At 43.4% G+C, this 20,966-nt stretch overlaps 1 protein-coding gene across 2 annotated transcripts in view; it reads left to right on the top strand.

Moving 5' to 3' along the window:
- Positions 1-4,632: 4,632 nt before the first annotated feature.
- Positions 4,633-20,966, top strand: part of LOC106569472 (KN motif and ankyrin repeat domain-containing protein 1) — a 29,970-nt gene continuing 13,636 nt past the window's right edge. For both annotated transcript variants that reach the window (XM_014140872.2, XM_014140853.2), the window contains exon 1: positions 4,633-4,921. The gene's annotated coding sequence lies outside the window, so the exon portion shown is untranslated. The remainder of the gene's footprint in view (positions 4,922-20,966) is intronic.

Here is a 20,966-nt window from a genome sequence, read left to right as displayed (position 1 = left end):
GGAGTGCCAGAGTGCGCTCTGGGCGCTCGTAAATCCAGAGCATTGTCAGATTGTCCATTCATAAATTCAGAGCGCTTCGCTCTCGGAGCATTCAGAGCGGACACTGGACACTCTTGGCCGAGGAGTAGGGTTGATCCGAGCCTTCAACGGAAGAGCTAACTGGCTAACATTGGCTAGCTACTTCCAGACACAAATGACAGATACCTCACCATTTTACTCGCCCTAGCAGAGCTGGTTAGGCTGTTTTCATGTTATCCAGAGCGTTGGTGACTGTAAATGTGCTGCTGGCAACAATTTAATAACGTTTTTTTTACAACATTTACTGACACCGGCCATATTCAATAGGTGTTGAGTGTTCGTAACTTCAATCAGTTATTCTGCGCGAGAGTGCTATGAAATCCGAGTAGATAGCCAGAATGAACAATGTCCATTGAAACGCACAACAACTATACCACTAAGCAAAGAGTGATGTGAATAATCAAGTCAATAAACATTGGGTAGTTAGTTAGATAGCAGATAGTTAATAATACTGCCTGGCAAATTCGATGTATTAGTAGCCAACTAACGTTAGGTAGCTAGCTAACATACCGGTACCTACTGCTGTAATGCTATGCGAATCGTAAGGATAGCGTAGCTAACAAATTGTCAACCAACATAACGTGTAACGTAACTTACTTGAAACCCTAACCCTTTATTACATTGCTCAACATTTTCTTCATAATTTTTTATAATTAGTTAAAGCAAAGAATTTGTATCCGCTTTCGTCAGACTTTGGCTGCATACTTTCTGCCATTTTCTTCAAATCTGAAAATGTTGTGAAGCCATGCCCATTTTCGGAAGAAATGCATTATGGGCCCTAAAAGCACAGAAATAGTGTCCACTGCATGTACACTTCGTATTTTGGTGAATTTAGTATGATATCCAGGAACTTTCGGCATACCAGCTAAACTCAGCAAAACATGAAAACGTTCTCTCAATGTCAACTGCGTTCATTTTCAGCAAACTTAACATGTGTAAATATTTGTATGAACATAACAAGATTCAACAACTGAGACATAAACTGAACAAGTATCACAGACATGTGACTAACAGAAATGGAATAATGTGTCCCTGAACAAAGGGCGGGTCAAAATCAAAAGTAACAGTCAGTATCTGGTGTGGCCACCAGCTGCATTAAGTACTGCAGTGCATCTCCTCATGGACTGCACCAGATTTGCCAGTTCTTGCTGTGAGATGTTACCCCACTCTTCCACCAAGGCACCTGCAAGTTCCCAGACATTTCTGGGGGGAATGGCCCTAGCCCTCACCCTCCGATCCAACAGGTCCCAGACATGCTCAATGGGATTGAGATCCGGGCTCTTCGCTGGCCATAGCAGAACACTGACATTCCTGTCTTGCAGGAAATCACGCACAGAACGAGCAGTATGGCTGGTGGCATTGTCATGCTGGAGGGTCATGTCAGGATGAGCCTGCAGGAAGGGTACCACATGAGGGAGGAGGATGTCTTCCCTGTAACGCACAGCGTTGAGATTGCCTGCAATGACAACAAGCTCAGTCCGATGATGCTGTGACACACCGCCCCAGACCATGATGGACCCTCCACCTCCAAATCGATCCCGCTCCAGAGTACAGGCCTCGGTGTAACGCTCATTCCTTCGACGATAAACGCGAATCCGACCATCATCCCTGGTGAGACAAAACCGCGACTCGTCACTGAAGAGCAATTTTTGCCAGTCCTGTCTGGTCCAGCAACGGTGGGTTTGTGCCCATAGGTGACGTTGTTGCCGGTGATTTCTGGTGCTCCCCACAGAAAATGTATTCCAACTGGTAATTGGCCTCATAATCCCCACAGAGCATGTATCCCAACCGGTCAGTGGCCTCATACTCCCTACAGAGCATGTATCCCAACCGGTCAGTGGACTCATACTCCCCACAGAGCATGTATCCCAACCGTTAGTGGCCACCTACGTGGGCGCAGACAAGCTCTCCAACTCTTCCCCCAGCTCTTGAGCTGGTCGGCCAGGGCGAGGGAGGAACTGGATGTCTGCTGTGGTGACGGGATACATCCTCTCCACAAACCTGCACAGAATCCCTCTGAGGCAATCAGGTACGGTGAGGTTCGTGGCTGGGTGAGCACTGGCTATTATCAAAGCCAGATTTACTCAGAAATAAACCTTGATGAAGCCCAAGTTCAACATACAACAGATAACTCCAACAACCAGTGACATGGTTATTAATCGAAATTGACTAACAATTTTCACCAAATGTAAATACCAATGTAGCCAAGATACACAAGCGATAGCCTCTGATGGCGGCATACTTCATAGCTATCATCCGACAAAATGACACACTTCTCAACTGAGCTCAGCCATAGGCTGATGTAGCATTCACAGTTACAACTGATACTAGGTGGCACTAAAATACCAATATATGGACACATTTCATCTGAATAATTTGGATACGTGGCTTTCAGATCACAGACATCAGAAATACAACACAATATAACAACGTCAAGGATACATATAGTTAGCTATACATTTTGAAGAAACATGTTATTTATATTCAAATGAAACAAACCAATGCATGGCGCAGTCAGCCAGCTACACTATCAGTAGCTAGCTAGATGCTAACGTGGCTTAAAAACAATGAATCAAAACAAACAAGTAATACATACAGTAGTAGCTATAACACTTGCATACATATTTACAACTAAATAGCAAACACAACATATCACTTCATATCTAGCAAGATATATTAGCTATTTCACCTTTTCAGCAGGTCAGTTTTGAATCTAGGTACATAGCTAGCTAGCAAGCTTTCTCCCCTTTGTGAACGCAAATACGAGGTTCACTCTTGACACTGACACAAAAAGCAATTCCCATTCTTTAAGTTCACAAAGCAAAAGTAAATGTCCAAGATGTGTATAAGTCTGGGTAAAGTATTAATTGGTAATGACAGTGAGGGAGAAGGCAGAGAAGAAGAGGGTTCACTCCAGTCAAAATGTGTCCACACGGGAATACAGACATAAGCAGACCGATAAGCGGTTCGCCTGCCTTCATGCCTTTCGGACAACGTCTCCCATTGTTAGGGCGGAGACAAGACCATCTCCTAATTATATACAGTATCTATGGAGAGGATGTCATGGTGGTTGCTTGAATGTGGTGGTTGCCTCCTCCCGACCGCCTTCCATTTTTTAAGACATTTATTTTCATTGTTAGAGCGGCTACTAGAGTATCTGGTCAGTATAATGGATAATCTGTGGATAAAGCCAATAAAAACCCTTCTGTCTTTTTGCTTTCTAGGCGTCTTCCCCAGTCCCAGCTTCACCGGAGACTGCCGCGGCACTGTCCACTGCCATGTGGTACAGAACGTCAGATCTCGGTATCCAGGTTTTGCCGCAGTACATGGTGCTGAAATCTCCAATTGCTGCCATTTAGTTACCTTGGCCTTTAACTTTTGTGTGGTAGTGATATTTATTGCCTTTATGTTTTGCTATTGACCTACATTCGTTAGCTTTGTGAATGAGGTTAGCCTGATATTATTTCAATAAAGTGCTCCACATTATCCTATAAGAGTGTAAATATAGAAATTGTGAAGGTAATGAAGCAACTTTGGCTGTTGGACTTGGAGATTGGGATACACTTAAAAAACGGTTCTTGAGAGATTCTTTGAAGTGATTAATGGTTCTATAGTAATGGAGGCTGCTGAGGGGAGGATGGCTCATAATAATGGTTGGAACGTAGCGAATGGAATGGCATCAAACACATAGAAACCATGTAGAGGGAGAGGGTTCTTCTTGAAGAGTGTTCTTTGCTATTCGAAAGGACGCAACAACAACAAAAAATTCTAGTGTTGTGGAAAAACAAAAAAAAGTTAGAAGTTTTGAGCTATATGGTTCTATGTTATGTAGCACTATTTCTATTCAAACAGCACTTTTTTGCTGTTTTTCTCTTGCATATAACACAAGCTGACCTAAACTATTTTCATTTGGGGTTGTCTAATTTTGCTGTTCCTTAATCGTCTTGTTGGCTGAGCAAGAATACTTCTACATGAATACAGCGTCAACAAACACTGATACTTGAGCATACTTACAGTACAGGCACAAAGAAAAATGCTATAAGGAAATTAATCCACATGAAACAGTGTCACACGGTAAGAAAATGACAGAGCAGAACAGCCAACATTATTTGGAATGTTTAAATCTTGTCCCTCTCCAAGTGATTTGTCTCAGCCTCTTGACAAATTTGCAAGCTAGATTAATGAATCAATATGAATCAATACATTCTTTACCTGTGAGGTTTTGATACTCAGCATAGCATCACTCACCTACTCAAACAAAAAAAGTTGAAAGTTGTCAAGTAGAATAGTTGTAAAATCTAGAAAACAAGATAAGCCCTGTGTTTAAATGATGTGCTTGTGTGTGTCTAGGGGCCACTGCCCTACAATGATAGGCTATGTTGTCCTAACTCACTCACAGTTCCACATTGTGCCACGCATCTGAAAATAGACACCAAAAGGATGTAGGCTACTTTGCATTTCAGAACCATTCACCAGCGGTTTGAGTCAGCGTTTGAAAAAGCTTCATCAATATTTCATCAATATGGAATCAACCCATTCTCACCATCGACAGAAGCACCTGACGTTCACGAGCGTCGCTCAGCTCTCGGGTGTGCTTTGTTGATAACTTTCTGCGCATGGGCAGTGAAAGGGCCAGTGGATAGTGAAACATTGGGTCGGACAGAATAAATGAATGGCGCACCAAACTGAAGGCCAAAGGAAGTGAAATTGGATGAAAAGTAAATTATGTAGCGTGAATGTTCACGAGAAGTTGTAAAACGAGTTGGATGCACGATTTTAAAAAATACTTTAAACACTTATTCAACAATGGCATGCTAAACGTTTGTACAACTCTCTGATCCAGGTGAGTCGAATTAATTAGCTAATTATTTTAACTTTCATGCATCATGGTAACTTTTACCTCTTGTCTATATATATAAACATTTGTCTGCCATATAAACGTATTGTAGGCTAAGGATTTCGACATAGACCTATGCCAACATGCTGTGCACGTTTTATTGCACCCAACCGACCACTACACTCATGGTAACGAACCGCAGTACATTTGTTTTTACTTGAGATATTCTGAGTTAGGTCGTCAATAGCTCTCCGACGGATGGTCCTAGGATGATGAGTGATATATCTAGTATAAGATGACTCTAGAGGGCAAGGTACAGCCTTTGTATTTACCTATAGTAAGACTATTACCTTACTAACAGAGTCGAAGAAGGCAATATGCTATCTTCTAGCGCTCAGGTGTTTTTAGGGACCGTCGTAAAGGTGCAATATGAATATTACACATACTGCTTCCAGGTGCTGAATGGACTAACATTTTTTATTAGTAACCTCTAACTACTGTGCTATATTTGACCCATTTACAAGGATACTTTTCAAAAGTTTCCTATCCATGTGAAATGGAGATGTAAAACCACATATGAAGTCACTGACCTCGCTCATCCATGTTACAGTACATTCATTAGAATTCCAGTTCACCACTTACCAGATTTTTAGAGGCATATGTCTTGTGATGGGTAGGTCTGGTGCTGTGTGTTCCTTGACATCTCAAATTAAAGGTACACCTTTTATTTATTTTTTGAATATGACTGGGCTTATCACCACTTTAGGGCACCACAATGGTGCTGCCGACAGAGGGCGGCTTGAGAACGTGTATAACAATGGCATGACACAACTGAGTGATGGAGGTGCAACATATGAATAGGGGAAATATTTGTAGAAAATCTAAGAAAGAAATGCTTTCATAATAAAGGTCAGGGAACACACAATTGTCTGTGGATCTGAAGCCATTATAATTACTAATAATCATATACTTTAAAATGTGAATTCTAATGGGAGTATCATGGATTAGGGACATCAGTCACTTTGCTACCAGTGCTTTGAGCTATCTAGGTCATGCAAGTAGGCTACAGTAGGTTGTGTATGAGTTAGAAATGTGACCCAATTCAGGAAACTAGGCGTATGCCGCAAGTCAAGACTTCACAGGAGAGCCGTTTTGAATGTAAAAAAGATTTATTTGTCAAATGCGTTTTTTTTGGTTAGAAATGCCTTCTCAAACATGTGAACGTTCAGGTGCCTTAATAACAAACTTGCATGCCATCTGTAAATATGAATAAAATGGTTAAATTGCGAGCCTTGTTAAGCCACAGAAAAAGTTAGCAACCTTCCCACTAGCCATGATTGGCTGAGAGAATGAGTGGGCTGGACATGCCGAGAGAGGAGTTCGGATTGGTCTGCCATAGATTCTCTTCAGTCTGTGTTGGTAATCCTGTCGAACGCGGCTTTTTCTTAAATGTGTAGTTGAACTGCATAAGTGTTGCTCTCCACTTTCTGTAGGATCAAGTTTTGAAATGAGTGATAGCTAACGAGATGGAGAAAACACCTGTCTCCGGATTACATATTCAAACCCAGGGCAACTGTGGCATGGCATTCCTGACAGGGAGATGTGTCCATGCACGATGATGTATATAGGTGAGATTACATGTTTTCTAATTTTGACAGAAAGTTGCTTCATTTCAAGCTGAAGTGTACTGTTAGATAGCTAACGTTAGCTGGCTGGCTCCCTAGCTGACATTATTATTCATTTCCCAGAGCCGTTTGCTGTTCTAGTTAGAGCCTAAAGTTAGCTAGCTAACATTAAACTTGGTTGGTTAGCTCCCAGCACTGTGGCATTGTTGGCACTGTTCATTGTTGTTTAACTAGCTAAAGTTAGCTGGCCGGCTTGTTAGCTAAAGTGACGTGTGTACAACACCCGTTGAATATGGCCGGTGTCAGTAAACGTCTGCAACAAAACAAAATTAAATTGTTGCCAGCAGAGCTGGTTAGGCTGTTTTCATGTTATCCAGAGGTAACCAAATCATGAGCCAGAGCGTCAAGTGTGTGCTTTGAGAGCAAAACGAGATGGGTGGGGCTAAAGCTTAAGAGGGTGTGAACAATGCTGAATGGGTGTAGACAAAGAAGAGCTCTAAACTAGATAGCAAAACTTTCAAAGATGATTTTATCTAATGTAAAAAAACACAATTTCGAATTTTGCTACATAAGACCGAATCCAACTGGTGAGTCATAAATATCATAGGCCTGTGTTTTTTTTGCTCTATTTTTACATGTCATCGTTTATTTTAAAGGATTGCTATTTTAAAATGTAATTGTTGTGGGAGAAAACATAATTGGTTTAAGATCACTAGATAATTTCAATTGTTAGAAATACGTATGTTTAGCTGATTGCACTTTTAAGACGGTCCCTTAGCCTGGAGCGCATAATATTCACCTATTAAAACCAACTAAAGTCTGTTTTTGAAAACATATGGGGAAGGGAGGGAAAATTCGGTACCTTGCTCTCTATCGTCATCTGATTCTAGGTAAACTCTGCAAAAAAAAGAAACATCCTCTCAATGTCAACTGCGTTTATTTTCAGCAAATTTAACATGTGTAAATATTTGGATGAACATAACTACATTCAACAACTGAGACATAAACTGAACAAGTTCCACAGACGTGATTGAAATTGAATAATGTGTCTGAACAAAGGGCGGGGGGTCAAAAGTAACAATCAGTATCTGGTGTGGCCACCAGCTGCATTAAGTACTGCAGTGCATCTCCTCATGGACTGCACCGGCTTTGCCAGTTCTTGCTGTGAGATGTTACCCCACTCTTCCACCAAGGCACCTGCAAGTTCCCAGACATTTCTGGGGGGAATGGCCCTAGCCCTCACCCTCCGATCCAACAGGTCCCAGACGTGGTCAATGGGATTGAGATCCGGGCTCTTCGCTGGCCATGGCAGAACACTGACATTCCTGTCTTGCAGGAAATCACGCACAGAACGAGCAATATGGCTGGTGGCATTGTCATGCTGAAGGGTCATGTCAGGATGAGCCTGCAGGAAGAGTATCACATGAGGGAGGAGAATGTCTTCCCTGTAACGCACAGCGTTGAGATTGCCTGCAATGACAACAAGCTCAGTCCGATGATGCTGTAACACACCGCCCCAGACCATGACGGATCCCCCAAATCGATCCCGCTCCAGAGTACAGGCCTCGGTGTAACGCTCATTCCTTCGACGATAAACGCAAATCCGACCATCATCCCCGGTGAGACAAAACCGCGACTCATCAGTGAAGAGCACTTTTTGCCAGTCCTGTCTTGTCCAGCGACGGTGGGTTTGTGCCCATAGGCGACGATGTTGCCGGTGATGTCTGGTGAGGACCTGCCTTACAACAGGCCTACAGTCCAGCTTCTCTCAGCCTATTGCGGACAGTCTGAGCACTGATGGAGGGATTGTGCGTTCCTGGTGTAACTCGGGCAGTTGTTGCCATCCTGTACCTGTCGCGCAGGTGTGATGTTCGGATGTACCGATCCTGTGCAGGTGTTACACGTGGTCTTCCACTGCGAGGACGATCAGCTGTCTGTCCTGTCTCCCTGTAGCGCTGTCTTAGATGTCTCACAGTACGGACATTGCAATTTATTGCCCTGGCCACATCAGCAGTCCTCATGCCTCCTTGCAGCATGCCTAAGGCACTTTCAGATGAGCAGGGACCCTGGGCGTCTTTCTTTTGGTGTTTTTCAGAGTCAGTAGAAAGGCCTCTTTAGTGTCCTATGTTTTCATAATTGTGACCTTAATTGCCTACCGTTGAAAGCTGTTAGTGTCTTAACGACCGTTCCACAGGTGCATGTTCATTAATTGTTTATGGTTCATTGAACAAGCATGGGAAACTGTGTTTTAAACCCTTTACAATGAAGATCTGTGAAGTTATTTGGATTTTTACGAATTATCTTTGAAAGACAGGGTCCTGAACAAGGGAATTTTCTTTTTTGCTGTGTTTATATCATTCTAGGACCTTCTGTCGAAGAGAGAAGTCAGAATATCAAACCAATAAAAAAAATGTTTTTACTTTGGCCTGAAACTTTACAAAAGTATTCTTCCCCAATTATGCTATTCTCCTATTTCTATTTTTTATTGGACCAGTGAATCATACCTCAATCTACGTCACTGCAAGCCATGCATATTCATTTAGTGTTTGGACTGAGCGGCTGAGAATGATGGCTGTGATGGGCTATTATGGTCTAAAAAGGTTTGATCGATGGATGGATAGAGAAGATAAGAAATAGGACTATTCTGTACCAGTCCCCCAAATCCAGGTAATCCATAGATCTGGCAAAATTGTTCCTGGTTGTAATTTGTACCAAGTAGAGATAATCTCACACATCAAAGCATTCATGCACTGGTCTGGTTAGAGATTTCTGAGAAACCATAGTGTAGAAGTATTTTGTAGGACTTTAATTGGACATTTAGTCTTGAGAAATGTATTTTGTTTTAAACAATGTGAAATCATTCCTCTTTGCATTTAGCAAGGCTTAAGTGGGATTACTTCCAGGGCTGGGACTTTGACATCCAGTCACATATGCATGGTTTATAGTTACACGCTTTCTGACAACCAGGTCTCCTTTACAGTGTCTCTTATCTGTGTCAGGAGCTCGTTCATTTTGGATCACAGTGAAAGATTAGACTGTAGTCAGGAAGTTTCAACATTGTTTCAGTCACAAGGAAATTAAAACGACTTGGAGAGCAGCTCAGAAACATTCAGGATCCACTGTCCTAGAGTGCTGTGTAGAGTTCTAAAGGCTTGGTGTGTGTGTGTGGTGTTGGTTGTTCAGCCTCCTCAGCTCAGTGTCTGTTATAAAGGCCCACTCAGAGAAAGGCCCTCTCAGGTTTCTGCCCTCACAGCAGAGACTGGGCCAGGGAGGGATCACCTTGGCAACAGGGCTTCCGTGTCTACCAGTGTGCTGAATGGGAACATCCTCGCTGAGGGAGAGCGAGATAAAATAGGTGCTGGAGGTCTTTTCTCAGGACATTATCAGCATGAAGCCTTGTCCTTGTTCTCTGCCATTTCCTCCCCCTCTTTCCTCTGTCATTTGTCCCTCTCTCATTCAGTTTGTTCGTCCTTCTTTTCATCCCATTCCCTATAACTTCTTTTCAACTTCGTTTCGCCTCGTACCTAAGAACAGCCCTTAGCCGTGCTATATTGGCAAATATACCACACCACCTCAGACCTTATTGCTTAAATGTACCACGGCTAAGGGCTGTTCTTATGCAGGACGAGAAGTGTAGTGCCTGGATACAGCACCCAGTTTATAATATATTGGTTATTATAAACTGGTTACCAACATTAATAGAACAATAAACAAGTATCTATGCATCATACCCGTGATATATTGTCAAGACTCAAACTTGAATTCATGTTCCAGCTGTGTGGTGCCCACCAAAGCCTCCCTCCCAGTACATTCTATGCTTGCTTCGAGGCAGACCAGATTCTTTCGCTCTCCAAGGCTGACGTGAGGAAAACTCTCCAAAAGTGAATACTCACAAAGCCGCCGTCCCAGATGGCATCCCTGGTCGTGTCCTCAGTGTTCTGACAAGCTTGCAGACATCTTCTCTGAGATCTTCAACCTGTCCCAGGCTGTAGTCCTCACCTGCTTCAAGGAGACCATCGTCACAGTGCCCAAGGAAAAACAAGGTGACATGCCCAAATGACCCGGACATCATGAAGTGCTTCGAGAGGCTGGTCATGGCCCACATCAAGGCTTGCATGGCAGGCACACTGGACAACTCCAATTTGACTACCGTTCCAACAGATCCATGGAAAATTCCCATCGCTATTCACACAGCAGTAACGCATATGGACAAGAGAAACACCTATGTGAGAATGCTGTTCATTGACTACAGTTCAGCATTCAACAGTATTGTTCCCACCAAGCTCAGATCCCTGGGTCCGGACACCACCCTCTGCAACAACTGGATCCTGGACTTTCTGACTGGCAGACCACAGGCTGTGAGGATTGGCAACAACATCTCATCCACACTGACTCTTACCACAGGGGCCCCCCAGGGGTGTGTCCTCTGCCCTCTGCTGTGCTTCCTGTTCACACACGACAGCGTGGCTTTGCACAAAACCAACTCAATCATCAAGTTTGCTGATGACGCCAAGGTTGTAAGGCCTGATAACCAACAACAACGAATCAGCCTATAGGGTGGAGGGAAGTGAACTGGCATTGTGGTGCCAGGACACAAACTTTGCCCTCGACGTCAGAAAAACGAAATAATTGATTGTTACACAGGAGCGAACATGCCACGATCGAACATCAACAGGACTGCAGTATAGAGAGTCAGCAGTTTTGAGTTAATCTGCGTCCACATCACTGAGGACTTGACATGAACCAACAACACCACCACTATTGTCAAGAGGGCGCAACAGCGTCTTCTTCCTAAGGCAACTGAAGAAATTCTCTCCAAATAATACAGCTGCACCATCAAGAGCATCCTGGCTGGTTGCATCATGGCCTGGTGTGAGAATTGCTCCGTCCACGACTGCAAGGCCCCCCAGCAGGTGGTGAAGATGGCCCAGTACATCACTGGTACAGTGCTCCCACCCCTCCAGGACATCTACTGGAAACGGTGCCTGAGGAAGGCCCACAGCAAAATCAAGGAACCCACACACCAGCCACGAGCTGTTCACTCCCTTAACGTCGGGCAGACGCTATCGGAATATGAGGTCTGATACCAACAGGTTCAGAACCTGATTCTATCTACAAACCATCACACTGCTGAAGACGAACTGGACTGACCAACTGCTCTGATTCTCCGGACCTTACCGCACTCACGCACGCACGCAGACACACATACAGTACCAGTCAGAAGTTTGGACACACCTACACATTCAAGGGTTTTTCTTAATTTTTTACTATTTTCTACATTCTAGAATAATAGTGAAGACATGAAAACTATGAAAAATCTAATCAAACTTTATTTGTCACATGCGCCGAATACAACATGTATGGTGGGAACATTACTGTGAAATGCTTACTTACAAGCCCTTAACAGTGCAGTTCAAGAAAAAGTTAAAATATTTACCAAATAAACTAACTCAATAAAATAACAATAACGAGGCTATATACAGGGGGTACCGGTACAGAAGTACAGGTTAGTCGAGGTAATTTGTACATGCAGGTAGGGGTGAAGTGCATAGATAATAAACGGCATGTAGCAGCAGTGTAAATCATTTATTTTTAAATGGGGGGGTCGTCGCTGTAAATAGTCGGTGGGCATTTGATTAATTGTTCAGTAGTCTTATGGGTTGGGGGGTAGAAGCAGTTAAGGAGCCTTTTGGTCCTAAACTTAGCGCTCCGATACTGCTTGTCGTGCGGTAGCTGAGAGAACTGTCTATGACTTGGATTAGAGGTCGACCGATTAATCGGAATGGCCGATTTAATCAGGGCCGATTTCAAGTTTTCATAACAATCGTAATCGGTATTTTTGGCCACCAATTTTCCTATTTCTATTTTATTTTTTAAATATTTTATATAAAAATATATATTTTTAAATAATAATCATAATCATTATTATTATATATATATATATTTTTTTTTAGACCTTTATTTAACTAGGCAAGTCAGTTAAGAACACATTCTTATTTTCAATGACGGCTTTGGAACGGTGGGTTAACTGCCTTGTTCAGTGGCAGAACGACAGATTTTTACCTTATCAGCTTGGGGATGCAACCTTATGGTTAACTAGTCCAACGCTCTAACCACCTGCTTTGCACTCCACGAGGAGCCTGCCTGTTACGCGAATGCAGTAAGAAGCCAAGGTAAGTTGCTAGCTAGCATTAAACTTATCTTATAAAAAACAATCAATCAATCATAATCACTAGTTAACTACACATGGTTGATATTACTAGTTTATCTAGCCTGTCCTGCGTTGCATATAATCGATGTGGTGCGCATTCGCGAGAAAGGACTGTCTTTGCTCCGACGTGTACCTAACCATAAACATCAATGCCTTTCTTAAAATCAATACACAAGTATACATTTTTAGACCTGCATATTTAGTTAATATTGCCTGCTAACATGAATTTCTTTTAACTAGGGAAAATGTGTCACTTCTCTTGCAAACAGAGTCAGGGTATATGCAGCAGTTTGGGCCGCCTGGCTCGTTGCGAACTGTGAAGACTTTTCTTCCTAACAAAGACAGCCGACTTTGCCAAACGTGGGGTGATTTAACAAAAGCGCTTTTGCGAAAAAAAGCACAATCGTTGGACTGTCTTTGCTCCGACGTGTACCTAACCATAAACATCAATGCCTTTCTTAAAATCAATACACAGAAGTATATCTTTTTAAACCTGCATATTTAGCTAAAAGAAATTCATGTTAGCAGGCAATATTAACCAGGTGAAATTGTGTCAGTTCTCTTGCGTTCCTTGCACGCAGAGTCAGCGTATATGCAACAGTTTGGGCCGCCTGACTCTTTGCGAACTAATTTGCCAGAATTGTACGTAATTATGACATAACATTTAAGGTTGTGCAATGTAACAGGAACATTTAGACTTATGGATGCCACCCATTAGGTAAAATACGGAACGGTTCCATATTTCACTGAAAGAATAAACGTTTTGTTTCCGGATTCGACCATATTAATGACCTAAGGCTCGTGTTTCTGTGTGTTATTATGTTATAATTAAGTCTATGATTTGATAGAGCAGTCTGACTGAGCGATGGTAGGCAGCAGCACGCTCGTAAGCATTCATTCAAAATAGCACTTTTGTGCGTTTTGCCAGAAGCCCTTCGCAATGCATTGCGCTGTTTATGACTTCAAGCCTATCAACTCCCAAGATTAGGCTGGTGTAACCGATATGAAATGGCTAGCTAGTTAGCCGGGTGCGCGCTAATAGCGTTTCAAATGTCACTCGCTCTGAGACTTGGTGTAGTTGTTTCCCATGCTCTGCATGGGTAACGCTGCGTCGACGGTGGCTGTTGTCTTTGTGTTCCTGGTTCGAGCCCAGGTAGGAGCAAGGAGAGGGACGGAAGCTATACTGTTACACTGGCAATACTAAAGTGCCTATAAGAACATCCAATAGTCAAAGGTATCTGAAATACAAATCGTATAGAGAGTAATAGTCCTATAATAACTACAACCTAAAACTTCTTACCTGGGAATATTGAAGACCCATGTTAAAAGGAACCACCAGCTTTCATATGTTCTCATGTTCTGAGCAAGGAACTTAAACGTTAGCTTTCTTACATGGCACATAATGCACTTTTACTTTCTTCTCCAACACTTTGTTTTTGCATTATTTAAACCAAATTGAACATTTTTCATTATTTATTTGAGGCTAAATTGATTTTATTGATGTATTATATTAAGTTAAAATAAGGGTTCATTCAGTATTGTTGTAATTGTCATTATTACCCCCTCCCCAAAAATCGTCCGATTAATCGGCAGTGGATTTTTTTGACCCGACATTAATCGGTAGCGGTATCGGCGGCGAAAAATCGTAATCGGTCGACCTCTAACTTGGATGTCTCGAGTCTTTGACAATTTTTTGGGGCCTTCCTCTGACACCGCCTAGTGTGTATATAGGTCCTGGATGGCAGGAAGCTTGGCCCCTGTGATGTACTGGGCTGTACGCACTACCCTCTGTAGCGCCTTACGGTCAGATGCCGAGTAGTTACCATACCAGGCGGTGATGCAACCGGCCAGGATGCTTTCGATGGTGTAGCTGTAGAACCTTTTGAGGATCTGGGGACCCATGCTAAATCTTTTGTCTCCTAAGGGTGAAAAGGTGTTGTTGCCCTCTTCATGACTGTCTTGATGTGTTTGGACGATGATAGTTCGTTGGTGATGTGGACACCAAGGAACTGGAACTCTCGACCCGCTCCACTACAGCACCGTTGATGTTCGGCCCGCATTCTGCTGTAGTCCACGATCAGCTCTTTTGTCTTGCTCACATTGAGGGAGAGGTTGTTGTCCTGGCACTACACTGCCAGGTCTCTGACCTCCTTTCTATAGGCTGTCTCATCGTTGTCGGTGATCAGGCCTACCACTGTGATGTCGTCAGCAAACTTAATGATGTTGGAGTTGTGTTTGGCCACGCAGTCGTGGGTGAACAGGGAGTAAACCAGGGGACTAAACACACACCCCTGAGGGGCCCCAGTGTTGAGGATCAGCGTGGCAGTTGTTGTTGCCTACCATTACCACCTGCGGGCGGGCCGTCAGGAAGTCCAGGATCCAGTTGCAGAGGGATGTGTTTAGTCCCAGGGTCTTTAGCTTAGTGATGAGCTTCGTTGGCACTATGGTGTTGAATGCTGAGCTGTAGTCAATGAACAACATTCTCACGTAGGTGTTCCTTTTGCCCCGGTGGGAAAGGGCAGTATGGTGTTCAATTTGATATTGCGTCATCTGTGGATCTGTTGGGGTGGTATGCGAATTGGAGTGGGTGTAGGCGTATATGGGAGGATGCTGTTGCTGTGAGTCATGACCAGCCTTTCAAAGCACTTCATGGGAAAGGGAAAGGGGGATACCTAGTCAGTTGTCCAACTGAAATGTGTCTTCTGCATTTAACCCAACCCCTCTGAATCAGAGAGGTGCGCGGGGCTGCCTTAATCGAAATCCACGTCTTCGGCGCCTGGGGAACAGGGACAGAACGACAGATTTTTACCTTATCAGCTCGGGGATTCAATCCAGCAACCTTCCAGTTAATGGCCCTGGCTACCGACGTGAGTGCTACGGGGAGGTAATCATATAGGCAGGTTGCCTCCGCTTTCTTTGGCACAGGTACTTTGGTGGTCTGCTTGAAATATGTAGGTATTGCGGACTCGGTCAGGGAGAGGTTGAAAATGTCAGTGAAGTCACTTGCCAGTTGGTCCGCGCATGCTTTGAGTACATGTCCTGGTAATCCGTCTGGCCCCGCGGCATTGTGAATGTTGACCTGTTTAAAGGTCTTGCTCACATCGGCTATGGAAAGTGTGATCACACAGTCATCCAGAACAGCTGGTGCTCTCATGCATGCTTCAGTGTTGCTTGCCTCGAAGCGAGCATAAAAGGCATTTAGCTCGTCTGGTAGGCTCGCGTCACTGGGCAGCTCGTGGCTGGGTTTTCCATTGTAGTCCGTAATAGTTTTCAAGCCCTGCTTGTTTGATGGTTCGTCTGAGGGCATAGCAGGATTTCTTATAGCGTCCGGATTAGTGTCTCACTCCTTGAATGCGGCAGCTCTAGCCTTTTGCTCGATGCGGATGTTGCCTGTAATCCATGGCTTCTGGTTGGCATATGTATACACTGTCACTGTGGGGACGACATCGTCGATGCACTTATTGATGAAGCCGATGATTGAGGTGGTATATTTCTCAATGCCATTTGATGAATCCCGGAATATATTCCAGTCTGTGCTAGCAAAACAGTCCTGTAGAGAAGCATCCATGTCTTCTGACCACTTCCGTATTGAGCGAGTCACTAGTACTTCCTGCTTTAGTTTTTGCTTGTAAGCAGGAATCAGGAGGATAGAATTATGGTCAGATTTGCCAAATGGACAGCGGCGGAGAGCTTTGTATGCATCTCTGTGTGTGGCGTAAAGGTGGTGTCATGACGTTGGCCTCTTTGAGTACAGCGAGGACAGTTGACCCCCTCCCCCCCTTTGCACCATCCCCCAACCTATCTTCCCCCACCCAGTCCCTGTGTGAAGGAGTGGTAAAATTCCAGGAGAGTCTCTGGCCACATGGCCCATAGAGAGACACAGGAAATTCTTCCAACTCACAGAATTGGGGAGCCAAGCGACATTTGTGTTCTGGAGAAGGTATGGAAGATTGGTGAAGAATCCAGCTACGAACTGGTCCGCTTGGTACAATTTTGTGATACTCAGAAGAGACAATATAGCCATATTACCATAAAACTGTTTAGATAATAGCCTCAGCTTGAGACTTGCATCCACATGGTTGTATAGAATGTATTAATAAGGATAAAGCTATTTGTAATACATTGAGATGCTATGTACTGATGTTAATGTGATAAGCTTGGTACAGAAATCCAATTCTAACTCAGTCATCGGCACGCCCCCCAGGGACACAGACAGGACCAGGCGTCATTTGACAAGCCTGTTCTATGGTCACTATAAAACACACCCTGATTTACATTTCTAACAGACCAGGCCTCCACTCCATTGCGAGAAGTTGGCCAATAGGTTTGACCATCCAACCCATCTACTGAAAGTGAACCATACCACGTGGTTAACTTTTAGACTATTGATACCGACAGAATAAGAACAAGTCTTTGATACTAATTATTAGTCTGCAGCTAAGTAAATTATATCATTGAACGCGAAGACCAACGAAACATCCATTCTATGACGACATTAATGAATGTCGCTTTGAAAGATCCATTCTAACCGAGAGAGAGAGAACTCTCCAACCAAACGACGCTCCAACAAGGATCCCGACGACACACTGAGCGTAAATACATATTGATTGCAATTGTTCTCAAATGAGTGAGCGTTCATGTGCAAAGGATTAGCATGTCAATTGTTAATATTAATGAACTTTGTGTCCTCAGCTGACCGTTTATGACCCTTTGTTAACAAGACACCAGCCATGCCTGTTTAGACCACTAGGGCACATTACTCTACCAATTCTTTGTGATGATAATTACTGTTTGTATACTTTCTGTGAATTAATTAGTTTAGTAAATAAATTATTTTAAGACAATTGATGTATGGATGACTCTTAGTAAAGACTGGGTTCGTGCAGATACAACAATTTACGACGTTTGGAATGAGACTGGACGCGAGGTAAAATACACCATTTAAACCAGAAGATAATCGGCCTATACTATAATAGAATATAATATAGGAAAGTTATATTAGGAAAATTATAACTTTGTAATCTGACTATTTTCCTTGGTGCCCCGATCTCCTAGTTAATTACAATTAAACGATGAATCAGTTTGATCGCGTGATAATAATTACAGGGAGTTAATTGATAAACGTGTCTTCAGTTTAATGGTACCCCAAAGACACGACAGTGGTCTAGAATGTTTTTCCCCCTCTGGTTGCACATGTGACATGCAGGTAGAAATTAGGGGAAAATGGATTTAACGTCCCCGGCCATTAGGAGCTCTGCTTCTGGATGAGCATTTTTTCGTTTGCTTATGGCCTTATACAGCTGGTTGAGTGTGGTCTTAGTGCCAGCATCGGTTTGTGGTGGTAAATAGACAGCTACGAATAATATAACTGAGAACTCTCTTGATAGATAGTGTGGTCTACAGCTTATCATAAGGCACTCTACCACAAGGAAGCAATACTTAGAGACTTCATTAAAATTTAACACCGTGCACCAGCTGTTGTTGACAAATAGATGCACACCCCCGCCCCTCATCTTACCAGACATAGCTTCTCTGTCCTGTTGGTGCATGGACAATCCCGCTATATTATCCATGTCTTTCTGCTACGACTCGGTGAAACATAAGATGTTACAGTTTTTAATGTCCTGTTGGTAGTATAATCTTGATCGTAGGTCATCCATTTTATTTTCCAATGATTGCACGTTGGTCAATAGAACTGGTGGCAGTGGGGGTTTACTCACTCACCTACGAATTCTCAGAAGGCAGCCAGATCTCCGCCCCCTTTGTCTCTGTCTTTTCTTCACGCTGTTAGGTTCTAATTCTTAGAGTAGAAAAAACTCAACGGACACTATGAAAGCTTAAACAAGTTTAATTCTTCCCAGAGGGTCAATACAGCTGCATTCAGACAAAGATATTTTTTTCTTTTTTTTTCTTACCAATTTCATGGTATACAATTGTTAGTAGTTACTGTCTTGTCTCATCGCTACAACTCCCGCACTTTTTTGTTATTACATGATTCCATTTGTTATTTCATAGTTTTGATGTCTTCACTATTATTCTCCCTTGTAGAAAATAGTAAAAATAAAGAAAATCCGTTGAATCAGTAGGTGTGTCCAAACGTTTGACTGGTACTGTGTGTGTACACTATTCTACTGAGCCGTTTACTTAAGTTCGTATTCTTATCTTTTATTATTTCTTATTGTTCCATTGTCGAAGGAACCTGCAAGTAAGCATTTCGTTGGACAGTGTATACCATGTGTATCCTGTACATATGACTAATAAAATGCTCAGCTTTCAACACCATATTTCCCACAAAGCTCATTACTAAGCTGAGGACCCTGGGATTAAACGCATCCCTCTGCAACTGGATTCTGGACTTACTGACGTGCCGCCCCCAGGTGGTAAGGCTTGGCAACAACATCTGCCACGCTGATCCTCTACACTAGGGCCCCTCAGGGGTGCGTGCTTAGTCCCCTCCTGTACTCCCTGTTTACCCACAACTGCGTGGCCAAGCACAACTCCAACACCATTAAGTTTGCTGACATCACAACAGTGGTAGGCCTGATCACCGACAATGATGAGACAGCCTATAGGGAGAAGGTCAGAGGCCTGGCACTGTGATGCCAGGACAACAACCTCTCCCTCAACATGAGCTAGACGAAGGAGATGATCGTGGACGACAAGAAAAGGAGGGCCGAACAGGCCCCTATTAACATCGATGGGGCTGTAGTGGAGCGGGTCGAGATTTCCAGTTCCTTGGTGTCCACATCACCAACAAACTATCATTGTCCAAACACACCAAAACAGTCTTGAATAAGGCAGGACAACACATTTTCCCCCTCAGGAGACTGAAAAGATTTGGCATTGTTCTCCAGATCCTCAAAGTTATATAGCTTCACCATCGAGAGCATCCTGGCCGGTTGCAACACCACCTCGTATGGCAACTGCTCAGCATCCGAACGTAAGGCACTACAGAGGGTAGTGCGTACGGCCCAGTACACCACTGGGGCCAAACTTCCTTTCATCCAGTACATAATATACTAGGCGATGTCAGAGGAAGGCCCAAAACATTGTCAAAGACTCCAGTCACCCTAGTCATAGACTGTTCTCTCCGCTACGGCACTGCAAGCGGTATTGGAGCCTTTGTTTTTACACTGTCGCTACTCGCTGTTTTTTTATCTATGCATAGTCATTTTACCCCTACCTACATGTACAAATGACCTCGCCTAACCTGTACCCCAGCACATTGACTCAGTACCGGTACCCCCTGTATTTAGCCGTGTTATTTTTTTTTTTACTTTAGTTTGTTTTGTAAATATTTTCTTAACTCTATTTTTTGAACTGCAAAGTTGGATATGGGCTTGTAAGTAACCATTTCATGGTGTTGTATTCGGCGCATGTGACAAATCAAATTTGATTTTGATTTGACACACGGCTGAAATGCTGTTTCAGCCAATCAGCATCCAGGACCCAAACTACTCAGTTTATAATGAAGTATAGAACACCAAGTTTGTTCTTTCTTCTCTCTGAAGTTACACAGCCAGCTCCATAATTGACCTCTGGCATGCTTGTGAGTTTTTCTGTATTGTTTTATCTTCTCTGAGTACAATGTCCCAAACTCCCAGTTGTCTGCTGAGGAAAATCTGAACCAAATTGCATTCACTGACTTCATCCAAGAGGATGTCTTTAAGTAATGGACCCAGTACAAACAGCCATATATCCACATTCTGCCTCCTCACCTAACAATGGCAGGACATGTGAACCTCTAAATAAATATAAGCTGTTGATGAGTGTGTTCTTCAGGCCACCTTGCCCTGATGGAGGTGGCTTGGATTGGGTCAGTAAGACTTGGCTCAGCATGGCAAGTCTCTGACTGCCCCGCCCTGGATGTTCTCAGTTTGGCCCTGCATCATGGACTCTTCTCCATATCTGTCTACTCTGTGTGACAAAATAGTCTGATTTGGGCTTGAATGTTTTTTTCTCATTTTCATGATTGGCCAAATCGAATGTTTCCAATTCTGCTCAGCTCCTACCAACATCTTCTTCTCCAAGCCCTACAGATGGCAGTGCAGTGTAGGTTGGGTCGAGGCAGGCTGCTGCTGCATTTTATTTCTGCCTTGGCTCTGAGCTGGAGCCAATGGTGGCTTCTCACCACCATCTAACAGTCCTAACCAGAGTCCTCAAATAGATGGGCTTTTTATGGGGCAGAGTGGAGCGTTTCCAACCAAAATCAACC

Source organism: Salmo salar, chromosome ssa01 (genome assembly GCF_905237065.1).
Source record: "Salmo salar chromosome ssa01, Ssal_v3.1, whole genome shotgun sequence".
NCBI classification, from domain to species: domain Eukaryota; kingdom Metazoa; phylum Chordata; class Actinopteri; order Salmoniformes; family Salmonidae; genus Salmo; species Salmo salar.
Note: the sequence above shows the minus strand (reverse complement) of the source record. Positions and strands in the feature narration are given on the sequence as shown.